This window comes from Hipposideros armiger, unplaced genomic scaffold (genome assembly GCF_001890085.2).
Source record: "Hipposideros armiger isolate ML-2016 unplaced genomic scaffold, ASM189008v1 scaffold_11, whole genome shotgun sequence".
Classification (NCBI taxonomy): domain Eukaryota; kingdom Metazoa; phylum Chordata; class Mammalia; order Chiroptera; family Hipposideridae; genus Hipposideros; species Hipposideros armiger.
Genome location: NW_017731361.1, coordinates 2841150 through 2848743, shown reverse-complemented (window position 1 = coordinate 2848743; position 7594 = coordinate 2841150). Strand labels below are relative to the sequence as shown.

Sequence of the window (7594 nt, the reverse complement as noted above, 5' to 3'; positions counted from 1 at the left end):
GCGCCTAGTCCACCCTTCAGAGCAATTTTGGAACTCTTTTTCTGGAATGGTCATCAGAGCTGTTGTCATATTACCCTTGATGTCCTGAATGTCACCAAAATGTCTTCCTTTCAATATTTTCTTTATCTTCAGGTAAAGAACGAAGTCATTGGGGGCCAGATCAGGTGAGTAGGTAGGGTGTTCCAATACAGTTATTTGTTTACTGGCTAAAAGCTCCCTCACAGACAGTACCGTGTAAGCTGGTGCATTGTCATGATATAAGAGCCATGAATTATTGGCAAAAAGTTCAGGTCGTTTTCGTCTAACTTTTTCACGCAGCCTTTCCAGTACTTCCAAATAGTAAACTTGGTTAACTATTTGTCCAGTTGGTACAAATTCATAAAGAATAATCCCTCTGATATCAAAAAAGGTTAGCAACATCGGTGCAATAAGTTCACGAACTTAATTGTCGGACCGCATATGATCTAGAACAGCCAAAAGGCTCATCAATATGGTAACGATTAAATAAACCATGGAACACTGTACTTTTTGTTATATATTTTTTCTCTATACATTTAACAATCAAAGTTAAAACCCCTGCTTATCATTTTTGGGTAAAGTCCACCACATGGCTTTTAGGAGAAAAAAAATCCATTCCTTAACTCACTGAGCAAGAAAGCCATGCTTCTAAATGTTTGCAACAATCATCCAACTACCCCTGAGAGCAGTGTGTTCCAGTTGCCACCTGGAAAAACCCAGCTGCAGGGCAGGACCCACAGCTGCAAACAGTCCCCTGGGTTCCAGGCCAACCTCACCAAGGGCCCCTTCTCCAGCCTTTGTTAGGCATGCATGGTCCACTGCAGAAACCAGAGGATGGCCCAGATGCAGGATTCCCTCCTGCTTCTGCCTTCAGCTTCTGGAAGGACGCCCCCAGGAGTGGACCTCAGCCCCCTGTCTGACAGCTCCTGATAAATCCTGACTACAGCCCTCTCCCCACATCGCTGGGAGCCCCAGTTGGGGGACAGGTATCTCCAGCCTCATCCAATGACTCAGCTCAGGGACTCTGGTCTGCACCCCTCAAACGCTGCCATCTGAAAGCTGGTGGAGCCGTGAAGGCTGGCTCCTCCTCAGAAAAAAGGCTGGGGACCTCCGAATTACATCTAGTCACTGAAGCATACAGGACAGCATTGTAAGTCTGGAATTTCAAATAGCCAGCCCTCAAAGTGACAATGGAGAGAAAAATGAGGCCCAGCAGGAGGGAGGATCAAAAGAGAAAGCAGCAGAGAATAGAAGGGAAAGGAAAGGGAAGAAAGCTGTTAACACATTATAGAAAGTGAGTTGCGAAAATGAAAGGATCGGTTCGAGTATAGAGAGAGAGAGATAAGGGACGAACTCTTCCCCCTGCCAAGTTGAGAGGCCACACTAGAAAGGGGACCAGTCCATCTCTCCAAACAAGCCTGACAAAGCCACTTCCCAGGCCAGGTCCCCCACCAGCACAGCCCTTGAAAGACTAGCTCTGCCTGATCCCACCCCCCCACCCCCACCATTAGATTAGACTTTGTGGGAAAGTTGAAATCTTGATGGCTTAGAAAGAGGCCCCCACAGCTTAATGTGCTGGCAATTTAACTAAGCACTTCTGGTTCCTGACGGATACCAAACCAGCCCCAGCTTTGCTCCACCATTAAAGCGTGCCCTCCTGACCCTCGGAGGGAGCAGTAGCTCAGTCAGCACTGCGGGCGGCTCTTAATGGACAAGACTGAATTTCACTTCACACCAGCGAGTACCACTCATGCCTACCACGTGCGGCACCGTCAGAGGCGATGTACAACCCCAGGGCAGCTCACTCTCCCCTCCTTTCTTCTCATCATTTTCATAGGATTTTAAACGGAATAGGCTTTGTGGATAACAAAGGTTAGAAAAAAACAAATGCTAGATGGTAACTTCAGATTTCTGTCATTAGTAATACCCACAAAGATCGACTATATATGTGGAAGATAAGGGGCTCAAAGTAGTACAGGGTACCGATGAGTTAAAAAACAAATTGCATGCACCTTGAACTAAAACCTGAATTTTCCAAGAGCACACTTGCACAGAAAGAGCAATATACCACAGCATCAATGAAGTCAGGTCCTGGCGAAGGGCCTAGAATTTAATATAATATACAGTCTCGCCACTGCTCAGGACTCCTTTTGGCAAACTTCGTATCAAAACACCAGTGGTTTCACACTGACTATACTTACTCATTTTTGGTTCCTAGATTCTTTACTCTGTGTCTTCCTGATATCACAGAGACCCATAAACTTTCAGAAGATGAGATTTAAGGGGCCCCCTCCGAAGGCCTGCCTACCGCACGCCATCCCTACCACCTATCTACCAGCATCTGAAAAATTCACTATTAGTGAGTCATATCTTTGGTTGAAGGCAGTCTTTCCCCAAGTAGGGTATGCGGCATGATCTGGGGACAATGGACAAACAACTTAATTTTAATAGCGATGTTTTCTATTGTGGCAGGTGATAATAGTTTTAATTTAAGGTAATGATACAGTTTTCCTATTAAGTAGATGTTAGTTGCTTTTTGGTTTTTTTTAAGTGGGTCAATTTAAAGAAAACAAATGTTAAATATAGTACAGATGGCTTGGAGAGAAGACAAAAATCATGCAGGTGGAACATAAAGTGTGAGAAACACAGGTAAACGATCTGCTTGCTTCAGAGTGTGACTACCCCTCACTGCTGCCTCTGTCAATGGCACCAGGCATCAAAGATCACCAAGATTTAGCTCAGCACAGTCAGCAGAGCCAGAAGGATACAGAAACTGGATCAGAGATAGAAGAATCACATTGGCCTTGGGGTGGAGGGGGGCGGGGGGGCGGGGGAGTCTGAGGTCTCCAGGAAGCTAGCAGCAGCAGGAAAGCAAAAAGTATTAGGCTTAATGGTAAGAACTCGAGATAAGCACTGCCCTACAAAAGTCCCCTTCTTCACACATTTTCTCCCCATATGATCCTGCCCAAGGTCCTGACACTGAAAGCTGACCAGTGAAGCATACTGCGGACAGTATTAGAAATTCAATGTGGCACAAGCCTAGTACCACTTCTCAGGAATTCCTTGCCCCAAATACCTTTGCAGTTCAATTGCTCCCCATCCTTACCTTTCTTTGAGCACTGTGTGGTCAGATAATTTTCGGTTGTGATGTATTTTCTGAGCCAGTTCTCTTGGGAATAATGATTCGTCAGCACAAATCATCAGAGAACTAATGACAGGCACTTATGAATAAGGCATTACTCCCCACTGAGTAAATTCAGGTAAATCAAACCCTCCTCCCGCCATGATTACCAACACTCCCTTAAACCATTTAATTGAAAGGGTTCAGAAAAACATATATTATCCCTTGTTTTCAGTAAAGTCATACCACAGGCTTGCTGCCCACAGAGACTGGATCCAAACCATTTGCCTCCCTTGCTTTAGTAGTAAGGGCCCGTCCAGTTTCCTAGCTCTGGTTTTGAAGCCCAAATCAGTACTAATATTCCACATGTCTCCTAAAAACTACAAAAACAGAAGTCATTCCAAGCTCACTTCATGTTGAATAGCACTTTATATATAGTACTCAAAGTGGTGTGAACCTTTTTGGCTGGAGGCTAGAGGGGTCAACTCATGTCCAATCCCCTTGCTTCTATACTGCTATTTTTTAATTGCTAACTCCCATTTTATAGCCAAGCCAATTAGTAGCATTGGCCAAGCTTGGGGAGCTTGAAGGCTTGGAACACAGCACTCGGCTCAGTTTGAGAAAAACAGGAAGACTCCTTTCAGAATTTCGCTCAAGTGAGAACTATGTCTGGCCAACAAATGCCAGAAGTCTAAAAGATGGATATTATAGTTCTGTCGAGTCCCTGGGAACATCAGCAAGCACTTGAATCTCTATTTGAGTACTATGACTGGTGGACTGACATAGCATAGGGGAATTTCAAAAGATGACTCTCACTTCTTATTCAATGTAGTGAGCATTATTACCCACTTCTGTCTCTGACGACCTTTATAAACTCCTTCGGGGTTGCAAAGATGTTGGGTCTAAAGCCCCACAGCCTGCTAAATTACTGGTTTACTCAGGGCACTCTGAAAGAGTGGGAAATAGAGTGGGGAAAAATCTGAACTGATTTACATGTGAAATCCAAACATGCATTTACCCTCAGGCCTCCAGGTCTTGATTACAGGCTTATTGGTAACCAAGCCCAAATACTCCAGGAAAAAAAACAAAAAAAAAAAACACAAAAAAGCCTTAGAGTTTGAAGGAGGCAAATTTTAAATGTCCATCTCTTTTTTACTTCACTACATCTCAATATATACTATTCATCCAAGAATTAAAAGATTCTGCTTTGGAGGAGCTCAAACTTCATACAAGCCTCTCATTAATTCCCCTTGGTACCTCTGTGAAGGGGGGTACTGACCATTATCCAGTTTCAAGGTCAAGGAATGTTTCAGTGCCAAGAAAGGAGGGCCCTCTCTGTTCAGGGCCCTGGGTGACAAAGGTGCAGGCCCAGAATGTTCCGTGGCGGGTCTCTGACCCTTAAGACAGCCCTGCCTCTTATCTGGGCCCAGTTCCACTTAAGGGAGGGCATTTCAGTTTCTCAACAGGACAGCCCATGGTGTTTATCATAGCTGCGTTTAGGGAAACACACTAACTTTTCTATTTTGATTTTTTCCTGATAATGAAGTCTGAAATTCTCTACCACTGGGAAAACTTGTCAGGGTGGCAGGGGTGAATGAAAGTGGAAAATTTCCCGAAACTCTTGGCCTACTTAACTGCCCGGACAGCACATAGTTTATAGTGTTTGGGGAAGTGGGGAGGGAGATGGACTGTTTCTTTGCAAAGGAAGCATGATTAGTAGGCCAGTTCAAATATTTCCAAAGAGATTTAGAAAATGGCTAACAATTTTTTTAAAATATGGCCAAGAAATCTAATATCCAGCTATTCTTAATATTATTGGGCTCCTGCAAAAGCCCTTAAATATCACTATCATAACAAGCCCGACCACTGAAAAAGGTACACAGAGGGAGAAATTCAACAAGTAGTAATGTGTGGTAAACACATTGTTCAGGGGACCTATCTTAAGACTTCGTTTACAAAGAATGATGTCACTGATCTGACTGGAAGTTCGCTCTCCATTCTGGATTTGAGCGCTGGGCAGGTTTCTTCTACCTTTATGCACAAACCAGCTGCGGCCACCTTCCCAGGTTCTCAGCAATTCCCTAACTGCCTTTTACTGTGTGGGATCCCTGGATGTCCAATTCTGTTTTCTGGAGTCAAACAAATACAAAACAAGTTGGTGGGAAGGTTCAGCCATTTTACCTCCTCCCAGAAAACAGAAGTTCCTAAGGTTCAATATAAAATGGATATCACTACATTTTTCTGGTTCACAGAATCAGTAAATTTCAGAGCTGGGAAAAACCACAAATCACTAAATCATTCCTCTTCAGTAATCAAAATATTTTCTTTCTGTTTCTCAGGAAGTTAAGACAAAATAGACAATTAACACCTAAACAGTCTGATGCTGGGAAGCCCACAAGCTGAGGGGACCGGGTAGAAAAGGGGACCTTTTTGTTCCACAATTAATAAAGAACATGGGACTCCTTTCAGCTTTCCCAATGTCCATATTCATGTTTTGGGCCCTGATTATCCTTTAATAACTTCCCCCAATTAAATCTCCTACCAGTCACTTGGGGTTTGGGTTTCACCCTGGGGATAAGAGGTGTTTGTAAGACACTCTGAAATCTCTGAAGGGCAAGTGCTGTGGACCATCCAACCTGCGTACATATCGAGAGGGGGGCAAAACTCTCAGGTAGTCCTTAAGCCTGGCCACATGAAATAACAGGAAAATGAGCTGCTGTTGGTGTTTCCTTTCCCGCATAAGAAATTTTTGCTTTCATTTGCTAACAATGGCTGGGATGTAGGGCACCTGGCTGCCTACACCCCCACCCGCCTGTTATAAATATCTCATAAGAAGGGTTCGCAGAATCCCATCACACCAGATTTGTAGGGGTTGTCACCTCTTTCCCAAACTGTACACAACAGCCTCCTCAGTGTCTCCCGAACTCAGTGTCACCCCTACCTCAATCCATCCGACGCTTCAATGGCTCCCCACAGCACGCAAACCTTCAGCTGGGCACTCAAGAGTTTTCCTAAACGTTCCTAACCTAATTCTTCAAACTTGTCCCCCAAAACAGCCCTAGCACTCGATCCAGTCGGTCACAGAATCGTCTTTCTTTTGCCTCCAGCTCAAGGATCACGGTCTCCTTTCCCCAGAGGTCCCCTTTCCCTCCCTCTACTCTTCCTACCCCCACCGCGGCCGGGAGAACAGTCCCCACCCCTCAGGACTCCGCTCAAATTTCACCTCCCCCAACAAGTCTACTCAGCTCCCAAGCCACCGTTCTCAACCGTCAGGATTCTCCACACAGACCCCACCCCCCACGCCGGCAGCACCTTTTCTGAACACCCCCAGCCCCTGCTCCCACTCGCCGGGCTCTCGAGAGGCCTCCAGCCCCCCTCTCAGGCCCAGCTCAGAGCACCAAGTAAGACCCCGGCAGCGCCCCAGAAATCGCAGCCCGAGGCGAAAAGATGCAGAAGCCTCCCGCAGACGTCCCCCGAGACCGGGTGTGGCGAGCCCCGCTCCCAGCCCGTCGACTCCTTGAACCGCGAGACTCACTGAAACGCGAAGCCCCTTAGTCCGCCGCCCTGACGCCTGCCGGGCGGCGCGGGATCTCCACCAGTCTCTGCCAGCCTTGCGGCGACCGGCAGCCTGAGGAACAGCCAGGTTTGCGGGTGAAGGGAGACGCTCGGATGGGCATCCGGCCGGCTGCTGCCGCTCCCCCCAGTTCTCCATCTCTCCCCGGGGGCTGCACGCACCCTCTCCGGAGCCGGCCCATCCCGCCCCCGGTGCCCGCCGGCTCTCGGGACGCCCTCTGGGAAGCTCGGGGACACGCAGACCCCGGGAAGGGCCCTGCTCGCGTCTCACCCCCTCCCTGGTCCTGCCTTGGCCGATCCCCGGACCGCCGCACCTCACCTCTCCACCAACAGGCTGGGCACTAGTTGTGTAGGGAGCAGACCGCACCAGGAGAGACCGCACAAGACGCGCCGCACCTGCCACGGAGTGAGGAGCAGCGGCGCGCCTGACGTCACTGCCGCCCCGAGCGCCCAGAGCTCCGAGTCACCTGATCACCCTGGCAACGCGCAAGGGGCGGTGTCACAGCACGAGCTCCGCCCCCAGCCTCGGGACCTCGCGTCCCTGCGGGAATGCTATACAGCTGCCCGCGACGCGGGCGTTGGAGAGCGGACTCTGGCCTCCCTGCTCCGGCCTCCGAGCTGGGATAGATGCCTGAGACGTCAGCAAGCACTCCCCTCAGGTTGTATCAGTTCTCCAAGACTCCAAACGATGCCCACTTCGCCGCTAGTGCAAGTGCTTTGGAAGGCAGGGCCTGTGTCCCCGCTGTACCCAGCTCAGGGCATGCCACGCAGGGCTTGGTGTGGACTGCTTACTCCTCCTTTCTTCTTGGTCTAGACCCAATAGGGTCAGGGGTTTGTTTACTTCCCGAGCTGTACCTGTGAGGACCGGGGCTGAGAATGATA

The 7594-nt window shown here is 48.2% G+C and overlaps 1 long non-coding RNA gene across 1 annotated transcript in view; it reads right to left on the bottom strand.

Moving 5' to 3' along the window:
• The window catches only part of LOC109393304 (uncharacterized), a 71189-nt gene extending 64028 nt beyond the window's left edge, over positions 1–7161 (bottom strand). Inside the window, exon 1 of the long non-coding RNA XR_002126226.1 lies at positions 7032–7161. This is a non-coding gene — a long non-coding RNA (uncharacterized LOC109393304). The remainder of the gene's footprint in view (positions 1–7031) is intronic.
• Between the last annotated feature and the right edge of the window lie 433 nt (positions 7162–7594).